Here is a 22,028-nt window from a genome sequence, read left to right on the forward strand (position 1 = left end):
GTCCAGTCACGCCAGCTCTGATATTTGGGGGTGTGACAGATTGGTATCAGAGCTATAGGTTACAGTGAATTAGGTTTCTATAGAGATACCTAAGCTTTAACCTCACTATTCTCTGGGGACTTAGATATCAAGAATTGAACACATACTGAACGCCTAAGACTTGAATATGGGTTCCAACCGTTACCAAGAACAATGAGTCAACTGTTTCGACTTTAAACATGCACAAGAGTTATGTTTGATACACGATACACGAATGATTACATACAGTAAGCAAAACCTTAAGAGTTTTGATAACACGCTTATAGGACCTTTGGAAAACTCTTGATGAGAAACTTATGTCGAAACTCATTAAAGGTCCTCACGTAGGAACCGTGACTAACAACTCGAACAAACACCATTACATTATGTCGTCTATGCTATTTTAACTAACCGAGCAGGTAATCTACGTGGAACGAAACGCTATTGCACAACTATACATGAAACTTAAACTATACGTCAGCGGATGTCGAAGTACATCACACCCAACTTACGAGGCAAGGCCTTTGGAAAGCATGATTGGGGATGACAACAACGATGTTAACTCCGTCAATGAGAGAATTACTGCTCGAAATGCGGCAGTTTGCCAAGTGATCCTGCAAGCAACACGAATCATGCTGAGGTACGTTGAAACAAGATTTCGTAACGATCGATACTTAGTCTAAAGAGACTCGCAACTATTAGCGCTGCAAAAGAAGTCACATATCTTCGCATTCCCCCTACTTCATTCATGGTGATTATGCAACCTACGACATTCTATTGTAATGTCACATAACAACCAATCATCACGTGAACTTCCAGGTAAAGTCCTTAATCTTCTTTTGTTGAAATTCTGACTTTTGCATATAGCGAGTAGACTTTCATATTTCTACTCCCCCTAATGATCCTTGCATCACAAAAATTTTCTTTCATAATAGCGAATACTCATTTGCTTCATTCTTGACTAATTCATATGTTACACATGCGTTGTTTGTTAAGCATGTGGCTTCACTTGAAATTGTTGCTTTATCAAGTTCAAATATTATTTCGCTATCTTCACTCCTTGCATTGCGATCTAGCTAAACCACGTTATTGCATAATGTTGACTCTTTGATATCGAGTCAACGAAACTCGTTGAAACTCCTTTCTTTTCAAGCTACATACATGGTTTTTCGTTGTAACCATGCCAAAACTTTCTTGTTGATACATGTAATCATTGTTGGATTGCGCTTAACCCAAGTTCAATTGATTGAACTTGCTCATTATATATATTCGATTCAAGATTCCATATGATGGATTGAAGCCATCATATTTGAAATAATCCCACAAGCACTTCATTTGCTTTGAACCATAACATGCTTGTTTGGTCTTCAACTTCATTGAATCGTTTCTTTGATCACGATCACCTTGTGGTGGCGTTTTTCACAAGTTTGAAGCTTGCGCTAATCTCGTTGCTCACCTCATGTACGGATTTAATTATTTATTCATTTGTTTATTGATATTAAATCCGCCTTGTTGATTTATCATATTAAAGCCATCTTAACACAATCGTGTGTTAAGATAACGGTACACAAATTTATGTAATATTTCAGTGTACCTCTTAATGGTTCTTTGAGCATCGATCGAGCATTTCGTGATATTTATTGCTTTTTTCATCTTTGATTGAAAAACATTCATCATTTGATTCATTTTTCAATTGAAAATCCTATGATATTTGTTTGAAACAAACATTCAGATTACTTCGTTGAACCTTTCATCTGATTTCATACATGGTGATACTTGTTCGGTCACCGCCATTATTGAATTGTTTCATTCAATACGACACTTTGTGGTGTTGGTATAAACTTGCAGCTTGGGCTAATCATGATCGAGCGTTTCATGCAAATACACGGTGATACTTGTTCGGTCACCGCTATCATCGAGTTATTTCATTCACACGACACCTTGTGGCGTCGGTATAAACTTGTAGCTTGTGCTAATCACGATCATCCGTCTCATGTGAAACTATATATGCTTTTCGTTTGACACATCATTTAAGTAGTCTTAATGCAACTATATATTACGACGATGATACACCAGGTTCGTTTGTATTTCATTTCGGTGTTTCCTTGCAACTCAACAATGTCAACACCTTGATTTTATCTTATTCATTTATTGGTTCGATAGTTGATAAATCATTTTTATGATTCTATTTATTCAAGCTTGTTAAATTCGAATTTCAATTATTTGACAACCAACGCAAGATTCCGTTGGTAGTAAATTATGTTGTTTCAAAAATTGATTTGCAGTTTGTGAACGTTCATTTGGAATTCCATGGGTTGAATTTTCCTCTTTTGTTGAACCCAGTGAACCTAGTCACATTGGTGATAGTATCACAACATCTCGTTCACTTGACATCGATTTCTAGAACAAAATCAGTTGAACCATTGGATTCTTATCGATGCAAAATGTCTTTACACTCACGTAATTCGAATAAGTCTTAATTCGATTACGCGGTCATTCACTTTGGTGTTATTCGGACTTACCTAGTAACGACACAACTCTGAGGAGATAACATAGACTAAATTTCGAGGACGAAATTTCTACAACAGGGGGAGAATGTGACAACCGGTAATTAACGGCTTTTAATTACATGATTAACAAACGTTTAAGCCGATAATAAATAGTGTTTAAGGCACGAATTAACTTAATTAGGCTCTTGGTATGCCTAGGAACGCTGATCGGACGTTACAGTGCGTGTATGAGTATTTTCGTGAAATCTACTGATTATTAAGCGATAACGAACTGACACCGTACAAATTACTGAAAACGCCAACAAATACGAAGTTTATATGTATAATTCATACTCATGGGTTTCGTTAACTAATTTATCACGCTTCTGAACGACATAAAACGCAAACGAGAATGAAAAACGCGACTGCAGAAAACGCACCGACAACGAAACGGAAGCATCGGACACGCGTATTACCTTTAAAACATAAATTTTACGTTCTATTTAGTTCCGTATGAAATTTTAGTATCCGCAGTCGAAATCGGATCGGAAAACGGATCAGAAACAAGGAATGAAGCAGTTTACGCGTTTAAGCGCAACTGACAAAAAAAAATATATATACGCTTCAAATATCGAATATCGAAGTAACTTTGAGTATTCTCGACTAAACAATATATTTTACGACATTTTACGGTAATCGGGTTAAACAACGGGCTTCAGAAAATGCTAATGGGCCACACAAAACTCAAGATACGCGCTAACGGGCTTTTAGGCCCAACCCACTTACTAAAAACCCTATGTATATAATGGACACTTATGATCAGATGGCATTTTGAAAAACCCTAACAACATTCACGCACACGACACCCCTAACCCTCACTCCCTGCTTCTCTCTCGTGACCGAGCACCGGCGACCGGAGGGCTCCGACCGGCCATCGGTCTTCTTGCACCTCCGACAAACCCCCCAAACAAACACCTGCCACCCCCTAGCTGCTATACTCGCACAACACCCCCTGCTCACGATTAACGACCAACCACCACCCTCGGGTGGTGGCTTAAGACGGCAAACGGTGGACATCAGAGAACCAGAGAGAGGTGTGACGAAAAGGAGAGAAATCGGGGAAGAAAGGGGACACAGCGGCAGCGGCGGCGGTGCCTCGATGGTGTACGGACAACATGTAAAGGTCATCTTCATCTCGTTTTCTTCTAGATTCGACCCCAAAACCTCGATTTTCGGCCGATTTTCCGGTGAAATGATGAAGCTGATGATGATGATACGAGATGACGGTGATGATTATGATGTGTTGGGGTGGCCGACGGCGGCACCATCGGAGCTACAACAGCGGCGGCGACAGTGAATAGGTAAACATGTTCCAGTTTTCTTTTGGTTCGAAGTTATTTTTTTTCTTTTCTTCGGTTGTTTTGGGCTCGGATCAGATGCCGGCACGAGGGGTTCACACAACAGATGGGTTTGTTTTTTTTTTCTTTTGTTCAGGTCCTGCTTAGACTCGGTTTCGATTCAAGTCGTGGACTCGGTTCCAGTGGTTGGTTAGTATGGTTGCTTTACTTCGAGTTCGGGTCGGCGAAGGTGGTTCAACCTTCAGTTCGGTTTGGTTCAGGATCGGTTAAATTAAACACCAGTTTAGGTGACGGAATCAGGTTCAATGGAAGCGGAAGTGTTTGGTTCGAGTTACTTTGTAGCAGTTGGGTTCGGGTCTCGGTTCAGAGACTTCGGGTCACGGTTCACGCCAGTGCGTTCGGTTCGGTCAACATAAGTCAGCAGCGGTTAGGTTCATGGTTCGGGTTGACTCAGTCAAACCGAGTCAACTCGGGCATACCTGGTCAACTCAGTTCAGTTTTGGTCAACGCCCGGTCAACTCAGGACCCGGTAAAGTTTAGACGTAGCGAGATAATTTTTCGTTATCTTTAGATTTTTATTTTACGCGAACCGAGCTCGACCCGACTAAATAACGTTTATACATTAGTGATTAATTACGTTTTGGAATTTGACAAAAGTTATATATATTGATTGTTGAATATTTTTGAATTTTGACAAAATAAAACGACACTCGATTATCGGGATCTTTTAAAAACGGAGGAAACGCTGTCCGTTTTCCGATAAAAACCCGAAATACAAAACGTAATTTCATTGTTTACACAACACTTATTGAAATTCGAGCTTTTCTTATAACATAAATAAGAAGACACATTTATTTTTACGACGCTATAAGTTAACAAGAACCGGTGTTTAATCTAAAATAAATATAATTATTTATACTTATTTCAAACGCCCAAACCTCGTAAACTTTCACAACGAAACTATAATTACTTACATTTCATTAAACGTCGTTATTCGTATAATATATTTTTAAATAAAATAAATATAATTATTTATATTTATTTTAAATGTCGTTTATATTTACAAATATAATTGTTTTATATTTATTTCAAACGACGGAATCCGGAATTTATAAATTCCAAACATTTAGTATACGATAATCCGAGCATCTTTATAACATGAATATACTAGTCTATATTTATTTCAAATATCGCGAATACGAATGTCTATTTCACACGTCAACTTTAAACACTTTTGAGAACTAGATATAGTTGTTATATTCATTTCAAGCGTCGACGATGCGAATATTTTCGGGTGTTTTTATAACAATGGTATATTTGTTGATAGTCGTTTCAAACATCAAGTTTTTTTTTATTATATAAATATATGTATATATATTTACCTATTTCCATCCTACGAAAACTACGAAGAGTCGTACCACTATTCATCTACGCATTTTATTCGTGACGACTAACACGACTTCGTAAGTACATTTATATTTATATTTATATATATAAATACATATTTTATAATGCTCGACAACTAAGTCGATTTCGCGACTTAGTTTTATCCCGATTATAAACGGGATCAATTAACCATAGAATGGTTATTTTAAATCAAGATAGCACCTTAATAGAATCGTTTAGTTAACGATTCGGTAGAGCTCGGACACGTAGTTTAGCTACGTCAATTTAGTTAGAAACTTATAATTATTCCTTGATTAGGAATGCTTTAGTTGCATGCTAACGAGTTCACATTCTTGGGATGACACTACGGAATCACACTAAGCTAGCTTTACACAGGAATATCCAGGTGAGTTCATAACCCCCACTTTTCACTGTTTTACATTTTTTTTATAAAATGTTTTCGGGGGTGGAAAGACATGCAAGTTTTGCAAAATCACACAAGGTTTCGATAAATCAATATCACATATTTATAAACCATTTTGCGACCGAATTTCAACGAACTCAAATGGTTTACGAAAAGATTATACTAAACATACCGGTTTTATGAAAACATAAGTGTTTTTCGAAACATGCATGAGTTTTAATAACACAAATGACGTGGGCAAAGGCCCAAGGACATGGGTAGAGGCCCAAGGACATGAATAACTCACACATTATACGTTAACTAGGGTATGGTTAAGCTAGGGAATGAACTGTTAGATCAGGTGAGCGAATAGTAATCTCTCTTAAGTGCCATTAATCTTGTATAAGACCGAGGGCAAAAGTGGTAGATCTATCGGGTGTAGCGAGCCCCACTCTTGGGTCCTTGTGTGGCCCATGTAGTGCTTTTGTTGTTCTAACCGGGTGGACCGGGGGAAATCCGCTAGGGTTGAGTGCTTCCTATGTCGCCACACATATTAATGTCCTTGCAAAACATTAATGATCTGTTCATAGACGCTTACATACCAGCTTTTGATACTCAAATTTTCAAATGTTTTTAAGATTCATTTGATGGAAACTCACAAATACATGGATTTACAAACTTTGGTAACGCTTTTCAAATTATACCTAAGTAAGAGGACGCGCTGATCCTGCTTACAAAGGTTCGTTTGGGCTCGGCCCTTTCTCTCTCGTGCAATGCACAAAGACTCTCGTGGGCTAGACTCACAGTTTTTCATATATTATGCCGAGAAAATGATTTTTCTATATTTTCTCAACAACTTTAAAACCGGTTATCTAAAAGATTTATATTAAATCTTTTCAAAACAAACTATGAACTCGCTCAATTTTATGTTGATTTTTCGCATGTTTCTTTCTCAGGTTGCATTTTTAAAACTATGGAACGGTTGGAATAGGAGAACCCATGGGAATTCGAGTACTTAGCGGCGTTCATTTTCGAGAAGTCTTAGCTTATTTGCTTCCGCTGTGCAATGAAGATACCGGTCCAGTCACGCCAGCTCTGATATTTCGGGGTGTGACAGCTTAATCTATAAGGATGTTGTGCAATTGAGTGCAGCACCGGACGCCAGATCAATTCGAAAATTCGATCTGTCTTGCAGGGGGCAATCCAGATGAGTCCTTTTAGGAAGACTTCCGGATAGTTGCGATCGATAGAAATCTCTCCGATATTCCTACATTCGGTTTCCGTATCCACCACATTCACTAAAAATGCAGGATAGCCCTTTCGCAACAACTTGAGCATCCTCACGACACTGACGACTCTCAACTATCAACACTCAACTCGGTCGGTCTCTGTGAACAACTACCACCTTTCTACCGTCATCAGGCCGAGATATCCTAGCTATCTTCTTCAAACGATAGTCCCCACTTTGTTCTCAGATAATCAATCCATCCTCGTATCTACGTCAAAGCTCCCCAGCTCCATTGGAAATAAATTGACACTAGAACTACGATCACCTAACTAAATACTACAATCGCGAACGACCTCACCAGTTTCTATCCACTTACCAATTGCTAGTTCTATCGGGCACTCTATACTCAGCTCACTTGTTGGTGAACACAATAATGGTTCAAAGTTTTTCGAACAAAACTCAAGTCAGCCTTGGTATTAAAGTATGAACATAGAATGGCTTTTGATTCGAAACATACCAGTAACAGCAGCAGGACTCTCACATGCCTTCCCAGCACTCGCCTCAACGGATTTACCCTTATCATCCTGTCCTTTCGGTTTTGGGCAATTTCTTTTGTTGTGTCCTTGTTCACCACATGCGAAGCATCCTTCAAGCGCAACTCCATCCAACATACTCTTAGCATAACACTTTGGAGTCACATGACCAGTTTGGCCACACCTGGTGCACTTCTCTTGTCCGTCACCGACTTTACCCTTTCCCGATTATCTCGGATTAGCTACACTCGCTTTCTCCAAGATACGTTTCTTCCCACGTTACTCTTCGGGAATCTTCTTGGAGCTCTCAGGTTTGCACTTCTTCGAATATCTAGTTCTAGGTTCGGAATGTTGAATCACTCGGATGATCGACTCGTTTTGACAGCCCGATATCACGCATATCGCTGTCACATCATTGCATAGGACACCAGTAAATGATCTTGGGTTAAAACCGTGGATTGTTTTTTGTATGCTCCTGTGCACTGTTCATACGGTAAATGAAAATCAGGAATACGTTCCAATGAGATCATAACAGATGAACTACCAAAACTTTCCGATCATTATTTTACCTGGAGGGTTTCCAATCTGCGTCCTATCAAGACTGTGCCCGTGAACACCGTATCCATGTTCCTGGCCATCATTTTGGTTAGCATTACGCTGTTCCAAGGCAGTATTAACGTGTTGGGTTATGAGTCGTGCCAACTCTTCTGGTGTGGCAGGTAGTCCAGTACCCTGTCTTGCTTTTGGCGGCATTTTCGTCATTTCTATTATTTACAGCAATAATAATCACATGAGACGATAACCCAAAAATAATTCAATCATTAAATGTTAGTGGACCAAACATTGTGCATGTGTAATATCCACATATTAATGAGAAAAATTTTAAACCAAAAGTAGATCATTTGATATTAACATAGAAATTTACAAACTTGTTTCTCAGTACATCCCAACTATCCTTGGCATGTCTACATCGACACCCAAAACAAGTTTTCACAAAAATTTCTACTTAATATCACCAATATATATATAACCGGCTCGCAGGCCCCCAAAACAAAAGTACTAAAAAGTGTCTAACATAACAACCATAAACAAACAACCATAAACAAACAACAACCAACATCTAACACTTCATCCCTATAAAATCTAGCATCTTCCTGACCAACTCCTCCAGATCCACTATCCTCCAATGCGTCTGGTCCATCACACTGTTGTCCAAATCCTTCAACTCATCATACTAGTCCATTTGCCCCTCGAGGTCCTTCATCTTACCCTTGGTCGTTTACAGTTCTTCGCGCAAGGTAGCAAACTGTCGGTCACAGTGGCAACATCGATCTACCCAAACCACTTTCTGCTTCTTAGAAGCAGATGCAGTCTCAGCATGTGATGTAGAAGCAATCTCCCAAGCAGGCCTAACCCTCTTCCCACGACGATAATACACTAATAGAGGCGTAGTAGATGTGCGTGACTCTAAGATAGGTAAAGATGAATCTGACAGAACAGGTGGAGGGATCTCAGCGATAGAATCGATCACAGTAGCAGGTGGAGCAACAGATGGCTCTAATGTTCGAGTAGTGACAATAGTGGAATCCACCACTGGTGCAATACTAAGAGATCCTCCAATAACAGGGACACCTCTAATCACGTCATCGATAACTGGTACTGTGCCAGATGATTGTCCCGTCTCATGAATCGAGAGGGGAGCGTCATCGTTGTCATCAATCTACCTGTTGCTAGTGGAAGCATATCGGGGGTCTACCTGACTGGCAAAAGCAGCAGGGTCAACGCGGAATGATGAAGCAAACTCAGCCATACCAACCATCTGTGGGGTCGTGATAGGTATCTCTGGTAGAATGGATCTGGGTGAAGTCTTGAAATCTGGCTCGCTATCTGAGTCGTTGATCTCGATGACCTCGTGCTCGTGCGACATCTGTGACACATATGTAACTGTACAAGTAAGTGTGTGATCAACATGAATAGTAACACATAAGGCCCAAATAAACAGAAAATCACGTATGTACATAAACACATAAGAGTTTTTATACATGATCAAATTTCCATGTTTATTTAAAATTCTTGGCTTCGAGAATTTTGGACTTTACATCTCATAATTCTCCGGTTGAAGTCTAGTGTTTTCTCCCAAAAACATCTAGTTCGCTAACAACCATTGGCTCTGATACCAACTTCTGTCACACCCCAAAAACGTCACAGCGGAATATTAAACGTAGTGGTGACGGAAGTTGGTGCCCATTTATATCTTGTTGATCGATGCATTTAATTGTTGGACATTTTAATTTATTTTAAACATAAGTTATTTAAACATTACGTTTTAAGACACGACACAACCACATAGTTAAGTTGTCTTTGATCCTCACGGATCTTATTACATGCGTCCCAGAAAGTTTAAAAGTCGTCCAACATTTTTAAACAAAACAACATGCATCATTCAACCACAAGATACGCCATGATTCCCGAAGCTGAACTCAAGTACCTGTAGAACACGTTAAAATCAAGTGTCAACACAAAGGAAGGTGAGTTCACATATTCACATTCAAACAATTTATCCCAAAGGAAAACTTTATGATTATGTGTTTATTTTAAAACATCCATATAATTTTAGAAAGTCCATTTTACATCCTTAATAAAATCCACGGGTCATCTGTCGCAGTTCAAAAACCCGACAATAAAGCTCTTACCCAGGTTTTGTATATTAAATTCATAGCGTCAATTTTCAGACTCGTATGTTAGCTAGACAATACGAACTATATATTTACCATGTAGGGATAATCAATGCTAGACAGTAAACAGAATCTAAATTCATCGCTTGACTTGACACGGGGCGACCGGTCACGACGGGGTTGTCAACCCGATAGATCTACCAACAATTCCTCGTGTGCAATACTTAAATGATTAAACGACATCATGGGCGCAGGGTCCATTTTGAGACCAATATGCTGTCTGCCTCACGTACAATATATTTATCCTACTAATATGACAAATTTAATACACGAAGTTGTACGAACCCCCTGAATCCCCTCCCTTGAGACCAGGCCGGCATTCGTCACAACTTTACGGTCTGTTTCACCTCGAAAACACCGTATCATCCCAATTTCCCCCAAACATAAATTCATCAAAACTTTTATCTCGAAACGTATGATTTATCAAACTCCATATATTTTCAACGAAAATATATATATTTTATATTAAAAGGTATGTTTTAATCCAAAAACATTATTAAACCCTTTTATTGGCGTGTGCTACCCCCAAAATATGTGCAAAGCAGTAAAAAGAGGGGTTTAATGACAATCACCTTTGGTGCGCATTTTAAAAAGCGCAATCCCAGAGATTGATTTCTACACGTCCTATTATATATATATATATATATATATATGAACGATTTTAAATCAACATACATAACAAAAATATCCGAAGTTTCTCTGTTTTCTTAGAATTGTCACATAACTTTGAGATTTTGTCGAAAAGTTATCATTTTTGATTATGTTGGCACGTATACATATATATATATATATATACATATGAGTCCATATATATATATATATAGTATTTTTGTGACTTGAACGATTTTATTGGTGACCGTTATCATGTAAATCCGTTAACACTCCCGTTTATACGCAATATATCTACGATTTGCGCGTCGTAATATATATACATAAACGTTCGCATAATTTATCATCGAAACACACGTAATCTTGTTAACTTAACTATTTTGTCTTTTTTAAAGCAAATATACATAAAATATTTTATATGTACCAATTTTCATGCTCGACAAACAAGTTACACATTTAACGCGATTTTTACCGTTTCTACCGCACAAAACGCACAAGCATACATGTATAAGCTAAATTTCTAATATCATGTTAAAAATTTAACATATTTTCACATTCTCATGTTTAAATCACATTACACATTTTAACACATAAGGTTCACCCAAAATTTTACCCATACTAGTGTACTTTAAAAAATGCGTATTTTACCGATTAGGTAACGTTTTCGGGCGTCAGAAGTCACGTATGACCAACCAAACACCAAGTAAACTTTAGATTAGTTAAAACACTTATTTTTAAACTAGAAATATCAGTTTACTTACTGATCTAAATCAGTTTTACAGTAATCAATCGAAAAGCTGATTTTTGACCGTTTTAACGCATAGTTTTGCGTTAGACGCTACTATAATCATCCCAACTCGAAACGACTTGATATTTTAACACAATACATGTTATTTAATGATTAAAGTAGTGGTAATAATCAGATTAGTGAATTTTTTGTGTAAGCCACATAAATCCTGCGATTTCATGTATTTTACAACTTTTAATGCACCAAGTACAACATGCAAAGCTAGCAAACATTATGACAAAGTTATATGTCACTAAACACTTTAAAATAACTTTATTTTAGTGTTTATAATCTGCACAAAACTGATTTTTACTAAATCATACTCAAATCACCTTTTTATGATCACATATCATCATGCATGTCTAAGTATATGCATCTAGTATACCCATATCATAACATCATCATCCAACATGTTCTTAAATGCATCAAAGACCATATTTATATCATGTTCATATAAATCATAACATATCCATTTCATTATCACCAAATCATTTTCACATAAATGCAAACATTCCTTCATTTATTTACATGTGACAAAACTTTGTATATGCATACATATATACATATACATATACGACACATACACACACACATATGAACTTCCAAAAGATCACTTTACATCACATTCATCTCAAATCACAATAATTCTTTTAGAACCTTATTTTATGACATCTTTTTAACACATGCATGTATCCATCTTTCAAGAATCAAATCATCCATAAATCATTTAACAAAGATCAAAACACAACTAAACACACACATACCCCTAACTTTCGGCCATACATACACACATATATACACTCACTTCCATTTTGTTTGAAATCTTATTCTTTGTTTGTTACAAGTTTGTGATTTATTCCAAGTTCAAGAGAAACCATCTAACATCTCCATCATCGCTAAAAATCAAGAATGTGATTTGTAAAAATAAGTTTATACCTTCAAGGTTTCTAAGTACGTTTTTGACGAAAGATGGTGATACGAGGCTTGTTTTTGCTTGAATCTTGCTTGAAATCAATTCCAAACCTCCTTACAAGCTTGAAATCACCTTGAAAAGCCTTTGAATCTTCATGGAACGGTTTAAAATTTTTGAATGTGTATGTGTGAAGGGGTGTTTGGCCGTGAGGTTCAAGAAGGGAAGAGAAAGAGTAGTTTAATCATGATTTATGTAAATGAAGTGTGTGTAGAAGGTTTTAATGATTAACTCAAGACACTAGGTCCACTTGGCAAAATCTCATAATTCCAAGGTGGGTGGCACCTCCCTAAGCCGCCACCTACTCACTCTCTCTCCTATATACACACATATCATATATATATATATATATATATTCATATACATATGTAGATTGGTGATAAAAACATGTATTTTACTGGATACCGGGTATTTTATCTAGCGTTTTAATCCCGTTTTAGTGCGTTTTAAATTATTTTTATCATTCTATAAAAATAATCACTCAAAATTATTACCGAAATAATTACCAGTTGCCTTGACTGGCTGCGTTGACAGTATTTTGTTTAATTCGCGCAATACGCGCTAAAAACTTGAAAAATAGAGTTTGTTAGCGTTTTAATTTATTTTTCCACACGAATATGATTAAAACTATTATTCTAATCATAAAAGACTATTTTTAGGATTTTAACACTGATCGAGTGGTCACCGACCTTCGTTTCGCATTTTAATCGTTACGTGATAAGCGTGTATCTTACCGTTGCCAACATAATTTTTATCAAAGTTTAAATTTTCCAACTCATTAAATTCCACACATAAACATCATAACCAGTCAAATAAAACATTTTATCTATTCACAACACGTGTTACAATTGTACGGTATGTGACACTTCGGGTTTTCCCGAGTAACCCTCTTGTATTAGCAATGTGTACGTACGAATTATTAAATGAAAGTTGTGATTAACTTGTTATGCTATGTGTTGTGTGTATGATATATATATATATATAAGGGTATAAATACTAGTGGGCCGAGACCATGACTCGAGACCACTCGGTCTCGAGTGAACCGTAGATAGTTGGGGCCGGTTGGGCCGCAAACCCCCTTAGCCCACTCGGAAGCCCACTTGGGGTGCACCACCTAATATATAAACCCAAAACCCTCACACTCCCCTCTACACTCTCCCTCACTTCATCCTCACTCCCTTTCTCTCTAGAAAACCTTAAACCATAACAATCAAGCATCACCTCTCCTCTCCTTTCTCTCGGATTCAACCGGCAACAAGGAACCTCGGTCAAGCTCGTCATCATCACTCGGACACCTCATTTTCTCACCTCCTTTCTTGACTCGGTATCCTTTCATCAACCGGTTAGCACCTTTGACTTTCACTAGATGTTTATGTGTATAATAGTGCTATTTGCCTTAAATGATTGAAATGATGGATGATATGTGTGAGCTCTTGATAGTTGAACAATGAATGATTGATAGGGTAGAGTGTTTATGATCATCCGATTTATTTTGTTAGTATAGGTCATAGTGTTTAAAACAAATGTTACTTGATTGTTGCTTGTGAAATGCATGTTTGAATGTGTTGAAGGTTATTGATTTGCTTCGCTTCTATGTCTACGTGAATAAATCGGTGGATCATAGTGAAGGTGTTGGTTGAATAATCAAGTTATGAAAACCCTAAAATGATGAACATATGATGAATATGTGTTGAATGTGTATGAATGTGTTGTAAAGATTTGAAAAATGCTAGTTTTGATCTGTTTTGGTTAAGTTTTAGACAAGGAAACATGTTTATGTAATATCATTGGATAGTACATAACCTCAGGAAATCAGAATTCTGTTGCATAGTACAATTCGGGCAGATGCATCAGAATCAGCAGGTAAACGACTCGAGACCAGCGGTTGCGACTCGAGACCATGAAGCTGTAACTCGAGACCGCAACGGTTGCGACTCGAGACCTGTTCAAAACGGACTTCAGGGACTCGAGACCATCAAGGTCTCGACTCGAGACCACATTGTAACAACTCGAGACGGGACTCGAGATATCCGGGGTTACGAGTCATGCCTGCACCACTCGAGACCAACCATTACAAGCCGAGACCTCCTGGTTGCGACTCGAGACCGCATGTTCTCGAGTCGAGACCACCTTGTCTCGACTGGGCTGTTCACTTTAGTTATTGGGCCACAACGTGATTTGTTTGGGCTGCCTGTTTAACTGAACTATGTGTTAGTTGATACTGTTGACTGATCCAATAGTAGAACAGGCCCAATAACTCAACATGTAACTGTATGCATGCTATGTGTTAGATTATGTGTAAATATACATGACATTCTCTGTACCCAAACCTGACCTATACTGGTAACCATCTTAGGACGTGGTGACCAGCGTGTTTGACAAGTAACCTAATCTGCCGAGCAACCCAAGGTGAGTTCACACACTAACAGCATGCGTCCCAAGGAGGGACACGGACAAACTGCCAACTTTGGGAAAAATACTTTTCAACTATTATTTCCGGGGGAAATCCGAATGGGTATTTACTATCTCCGGGGGAGATACGTTTGGATATTATTTATAAATCACAACCAGCCAAGCTAAACGAAACTCTATCACTTTAAGTCCCTGCTTACAGTACCGATTAATCGCCGGGGGCGAACGGGTTATTAGTTGATAGCGCTATTAGGTTTGACAACCTCACACCGTGACCGGGGGAGATCGGGCGTGACCTAGTAGACCTTGCATCTTGGTCAATGACGATAGACATTGACTCGGGGCACAACAACTTTCCGTCAACAGTTTCGGTATCTACAGTTTAGTGAGCTTACAGATGGGGTAGCTCCCCACAACGTGATTATAAATGCTTTATCTAAACAACTTATGTTTTCGAAAACTAAAACTGGACAACTAGTGAACTCGCTCAACTTTACGTTGACACCTTACTGCATGCTTTGCAGGTACCCAGTGATTCAGGAGCTTGCAGCTTGCGGATGTGTAGTGGTCGTCTAACCCGTGTGTTGGGTTCTAAACAAACTTGAACTAAGAATCTTGTTCTAAACTATTTTGTCTATGCTTCCGCTACTTATCTGAACTATTACTTAAACTTAAATGCTTTTAAACTTTGATTATGATATTGCCAACCTTGTGGTTGGTGAGTATTACTTATGTTATTAATTAAATTGCTCAGTATAATTGGTGGCTGGATCCTGGTCAGTCACGCCTCCAAGCGGTGGTGTTCCGCATGTGGATTTTGGGACCGAGTATTATATCTAGCGTTTTAATCCCGTTTTAGTGCGTTTTAAATTATTTTTATCATTCTATAAAAATAATCACTCAAAATTATTACTGAAATAATTACCGGTTACCTTGACTGGCTGCGTAGACAGTATTTTGTTTAATTCGCGCAATACGCGCTAAAAACTCGAAAAATAGAGTTTGTTAGCGTTTTAATTTATTTTTCCACACGAATATGATTAAAAATATTATTCTAATCATAAAAGACTATTTTTAGGATTTTAACACTGATCTGGTGGTCACCGACCTTCGTTTCGCATTTTAATCGTTACGTGATAAGCGTGTATCTTACCGTTGCCAACATAATTTTTATGAAAGTTTAAATTTTCCAACTCATTAAATTCCACACATAAACATCATAACCAGTCAAATAAAACCTTTTATCTATTCACAACACGTGTTACAATTGTACGGTACGACCTGAAAATCCGGGTGTCACACACGGGCCGTGGCCGGGCTTCTGTTCAGGCTATAAATAGGGGTTCTTGGCTCACTTCAAAGGCATCCCTTGGCAAACCACCTCTCTCCCACTTTACCACCACTCCACCACCACTACAACACCCACATCCACCACCATCATCCATCATCCACCTTAGAACGTGTGTAGTAGTCTCGGGATCCAAGATTGATTATAAGAGTTCTTGTGAATCAAAGGCCATGTTTGGCTAAGTCTCTTACATCACTTGGTGAAGACAAGCATTTAATGTAATACTTTTGATTTTTTATCTTTTCGCACTTTTTATTTGGTTTTGTATTAATGACTTTAATAACCAGTTTGTTATGTTGAAGGTGAAACTTCCTTATCAGTTGTCCGTGGTGTCTTGACATTACTTTACTGTCTATATAAAGTAAAATATTTTCACCATTCATATCTCTACGGTCTATATAGAGATATGTTGGCTACCTGGTCGGGGGTTAAGGGAATGGTTTGGTAAGGTTCTTGCCTTGTTCAGTGTATAGATCCTGTAAGGAACTGGGCCAAGCATACTAGGACCTCCTTCAATACCCACTGGTATTGGATGGCATGGGTGCGAATGGCTTGATCCCCTCATATGTAAACTACTATTAATACATTAAACCGGCTACTTGGGATTGTGTCCCTGCTAACTCAAACCACTTAGTTGAGGGTAATGTCGCATTCAATAGAGGGGCCTACCACTTTACGCATTAATAGCTTAATTAATTATCTTTCAATATTCCGACCCTTTGGGATTGTATCCTTGCTGACTCAAACCACTGGGTTGAGGGTAGCATCACCTTCAAAAGAGGGGCCTACTACTATAACTAAGATAATCTCTTAAAAAGTGCAAAAGTGCGGAAATCATCAAAGGTTACATGAAAGGCGAGTCGGATCCAAGTGATTCATCTTGTCTATCTGTTTTACTTTTTTTTTATTTTCAGCATTTTAGTTTTTATTTTTAATGTTTAAAATCTTTTCTAAAAATTTTGATTTGATTAGACGTTGAGGATAAACCGGTACTAAAAGCTCTTGTGTCCTTGGACGACCTCGGTATCTTACCAACGCTATACTACGCTCATGATGGGTGCACTTGTCCATGTGTGCGTTTAGTGTTAGTAGAATATCGTGTTTTATAAATTTAAAATTTGAATAATGTGTAAAATAGGCTTAAAATATCAATAAAAACATAACACACCTTACACACACCAAGTTTTTGGCGCCGTTACCAGGGACACAAGGATTTTAAGAAAGTTAGGAATCAACGACCTAATCGTTTTTTTCTTATTTTTCTGTTTTTTAGGATTTTTCTAGATTTTACAGCTTCTACAGACTTCAGCACGGAGCCGTGCCTAGTCGGTCACGGGCCGTGCCCAGCATCCTTACTGGAAGTTTTTGTTTTCTGAGTTACAGAAAGGTGACCACGGGGCCGTGTCGGTGCAGCACGGGGCCGTGTTGAACTTTCCAGTAATAGGGATCCAGAAAACAATCACTATAACCACGACCACGGGCCGTGGTCAGCGACCACGCGGCCGTTGTATGCCTGGTCAGACATGGGTCGTGCCCAGCATCCTTACCGGCAGTTTTTGTTTTCTGAGTTACATAAAGGTGACCACGGGGTCGTGCCTGGTCGGACACGGGCCGTGGCCAGCATCCTTACTGGCAGTTTTTGTTTTCTGAGTTACAGAAAGGTGACCACGGGGCCGTGTCGGTGCAGCACGGGGCCATGTTGAACTTTCCAGTAACAGGGATCCAGAAAACAATCATTGTAACCACGGCCACGGGCCGTGGTCAGCGACCACGCGGCCGTGGTAAGACTTCTGACCAACAATATCTTTTGTTTTTATCGCATGACTTGGGACCCAAGCGCCACACCTGAACTTCCTATGCAGTGTATGAGCTCCAGTTCCAATAAAGACATAAAAGAACCGCTAGACGAACCTGAATGCTTTCTAAGAAAAATACTTAAAGCTAAAACACAAGAGAAAGTTACAGGGGACCCACTTCCAATGGCGGATCGGCGTACCTTAATGGATTACCTACGGCCCACGGTAGGTAATCTTGGCGCCGCTATCAATGCACCGAATGTCGATGCCAACAACTTCGAGCTTCGGCCGCATTTGATACAAATGCTCCAACACTCCGCAACTTTCCATGGGCTTGCGGACGAAGATCCCCACTTACATATTACCAACTTTTTGGAAATATGTGATACTTTTCGGATCAATGGGGCATCAAATGACGCCATCCGCCTCCGAATGTTCCCATTTTCACTAAAAGACCTAGCTAAGGCTTGGCTTCTCCTTCTAAAACGGCTAAATTAATGACTGAAATTAACACATACTCATAAGAGGACGGGGAATCCTTATATGAAACTTGGGAAAGATTCAAGGAGCTATTAAGAAAATGCCCTCATCATGATCTTGCAGTATGGCAACAAGTATCCACTTTCTATAATGGGTTGTTGCCACACACAAGACAAACACTTGACTCTAGCTCCGGGGGACTTTTAGGTAATCGCCGCCTAAACGAAATTTATAATCAAATTGAGGAAATTTCTCAAAACAATTTTCAATGGCACACTCCCCGAGGCACAAAATCTATTGCTCCAGGCGCCCACAAGGTATATGAGAACACTTCTTTACAAGCCCAAATCGAGGCCCTCTCTTCGAAAATCAAAAAATTAGAAATGGCAAAAACGGCCTCGGTTATGGCTTGCGAAGGGTGTGGTGGGCCACATGAAAATTGGAGTTGTATGAAAGAAATGGATAATCAAACAGAAATGGTAAACGACATTGATAATAGACCTAGGCCGTCGGGTCCCCCAACGGGTACCTACAACCAAGGATGGCGTAACCACCCTAACCTTGGTTGGAGAGAACCCGACAATAGTAGTAACCAACAAAATCAGACCCAACGAACAAACTTTCAACAACCAAGAAATGAGTCACAAAATTTCTCTCAACAATAATAAGGGGGACGAGAGAGGCTTGAAGAGAGTATCTCACGCCTCATCTCCGACACCGAAAAGAAAAACTCGGATTGATTCCAACCAATGGAATCGAGCTTTAGAAATCAACAAGCTAGTATTCAAAACATTGAAAAACAACTAAATCAACTAGCTCTAAATTTCTCCGAGAGACCACAAGGCGCGTTATCCAGCAATACCGAGACAAACCCAAAGGCGCAAGTGCATCTCATCACGTTGAGAAACCGGACTGTAGCTCCCGAGGAGGCTCCACTACCTCCATCTGAAAAGAGTCCGTCCAACCAAACCACAACTTCACCAACACCCCAAAAAGAGACAACTCCTCCGCCAAATTACGAACCTACCAAGAACCCCTCGGTGCCCTTCCCCGGTCGGTTACTTCGCCAAAAGACCGATGAGCAATTCACAAAATTCGTAAACTTACTAAAACAATTGCACATCAATCTTCCATTTGTAGAAGTCCTCACTCAAATGCCTAAATATTCAAAATTTATGAGAGACTTTCTCACTCACAAAAGGAAAACTGAAACACTGCAATTAGTTAACTTAAGTGAAGAGTGCTCCGCCGTACTACTAAACAAACTCCCACAGAAGCAAATCGACCCCAGAAGCTTCACCATCCATTGTTCCATTGGGGGATCATCCATACGCAATGCCCTAGCTGATCTGGGGGCTAGCATCAATCTCATGCCCGCATCAATATTTGACCGACTCGGACTAGGTAAAACAAGTCCCACAAAGATGAGCATATAACTCGCCGATAGGTCTATCAAATATCCATAAGGTGTCGCCGAAAATCTATTGGTAAAAGTCGGAGACTTTTTCTTCCCGGGCGACTTTGTCATATTCGATATGGAGGAAGATACCGAAGTACCACTCATTCTAGGAAGACCATTCCTAGCCACCGCTCACGCAATGGTAGATATGAATGGTGGGAAATTAACATTGAGGGTTGGGGACAAAGAGATGGAGTTCGGGGTTGGGAAAAGAGTAGAAGACGATGACCCGGTCAGCTACATAAATGTCATAGACTCAAGCTTGGATGATGCTCTCTGACGGTGCAACATGGGATGCAAAACATCCCACTTGGGTAACATATGACTGACTTGGGTCTAGCCAAGGACCCTTATAAACGTGGCGCACCACAGAGGCATTCCGCGGAACTATTCTTAGTTTTAGTTTAGATTAACTTTTATGTTTTCTAGTTTAGCTTTACTTTTCAGGAATAAAATACACTCGAAAAGGTGGAGGTTACCAAGGGAAAGAATAACCCACACCCCATGCACAAAAACAGAGCCTCCCAACAATTTTCCTTCATTACAGCAAGTTCAGCACGGGGCCGTGCTCAGCCCAACACGCCCCCGTGCCCAACGTTCTGCAGAAAACGCCTAGTTCAAGTAACTGGACACGGGGCCGTGTTCACTGAACACGCCCCCGTTCCTAGCCTTCTGTTTAATATGATACTGGCAATCTGAGCACGGGGCCGTGCCCAGACCAACTCGGGCCCGTGTCTAGACGCCCAGTAACATAAATTTTGTTTTTAAACACCTTTTTACACATTCAATCAACCTAAAAACTTATTTTTGGGACACATTGAGGACAATGTGTAATTTAAGTGTGAGGGGGGGGGGGATGCTAAAACCTTGAATTTTGCAAGTCCTAATAATAAGCCTTACACAAAACTCTATTGGAACCGCTAATCACCCTAATTTTTTTCAAAAACTTTTCATTTTTTTACTTGTCTTAGTTTAATTTGGGAATAACAATTTCCAAAAGGTTATATTTTTATAAATTTACAACCGATAGCGTCATGATAAAAAGAACCAACGTAAGAAAATTATGAAATGACATGACAAATCTAGTTAAAATTTGATTATATATACTTGGTCACATTATAAACCCATTCCCACAATAAGTGAGTTTTGAGCCTTTATTGAGCATACAAGTATACATCTTTAAATTAAATGCTAATTTTTTTCGTTTCTTGTGTGAATAGCCGCTTGGTTCTTACGACTCTAGAACTTGCCAAGACGATACATTCCCGAGCCTTACCAACTTAAACCTAAGTAAGTAAATGATAGAGGCATTAGGACTAACCCATTTTCTTTTCAACACCATTATTTTTCATTTTCTTTTTCACCTACCCAAAATCCCCCTAGTTAACCCCTTTGAGCCTAAATCTTTTCATTTCTAAACCCACAAATCAAACACCCTTCACCCACAAAAACCCTTTTCTTTTCAACCCTTTATTTTAGTAAAAAGCTCGGCTTTCTTATGACATTTCTTTATCAAAAAAGAAAATGAAGTCCAGCAATAAACAAACAAAGTCCTCAAAGACACTTTGTTTGAAAATGGTTAGTTTGAATAAAAGTCACAAAAATAAAAAGTTTTACGACGACCGACGCTTTTTACGCTGTTAGCCCTTTTACTAACCACTAACCCAAAACCACCTACCTTTAGCCCAAGCCTAACCCTTCCCCAATTCCTCTTGATATTTACAAAGGTTTATAGTTAAAAAGGAGAAAGATTGATTGCTTGGCAAGCATATGGTAGAGATAAGTTCCATGCTGGTCTCAAGTGTTTAACAAAAATACATCTTCGGCCGAGTGTTGAGTGATCTCCCGTGAGGTATGTGAACTTGTATATAAATGGAATTTTAAAAAGGCATGTTATGCCCAAATAAGTAATTTCTCTTATGAAACATTCTAAATAAATCATAACGAATAGGATTGTAAATAGTATAAAAATAAAACCCAATAAAGATCTTGGATTCCCAACACTCAAGACAAGCCC

The 22,028-nt window shown here is 38.9% G+C and overlaps 1 long non-coding RNA gene and 1 other non-coding gene across 3 annotated transcripts; one reads left to right on the forward strand and one right to left on the reverse strand.

Annotated features, from left to right (window-relative positions):
• Positions 1–3,310: 3,310 nt before the first annotated feature.
• On the forward strand, positions 3,311–15,467 carry LOC110917605. 2 transcript variants are annotated; one of them, XR_004872615.1, is made up of 4 exons: positions 3,311–3,868; positions 4,002–4,394; positions 5,570–5,657; positions 15,453–15,467. It is a non-coding gene; the product is annotated as an uncharacterized LOC110917605 (long non-coding RNA). The 2 variants fall into 2 exon arrangements; XR_002580692.2 differs by lacking the exons at positions 5,570–5,657; positions 15,453–15,467 and having other exon boundaries at positions 3,322–3,868; positions 4,002–4,529.
• Positions 15,468–18,563: 3,096 nt separating this feature from the next.
• LOC118489797 lies at positions 18,564–18,670 on the reverse strand. Its single transcript, XR_004887811.1, has one exon. It is a non-coding gene; the product is annotated as a small nucleolar RNA R71 (small nucleolar RNA).
• Between the last annotated feature and the right edge of the window lie 3,358 nt (positions 18,671–22,028).

The sequence above is a fragment of the Helianthus annuus genome, chromosome 2 (genome assembly GCF_002127325.2).
Source record: "Helianthus annuus cultivar XRQ/B chromosome 2, HanXRQr2.0-SUNRISE, whole genome shotgun sequence".
NCBI lineage: Eukaryota > Viridiplantae > Streptophyta > Magnoliopsida > Asterales > Asteraceae > Helianthus > Helianthus annuus.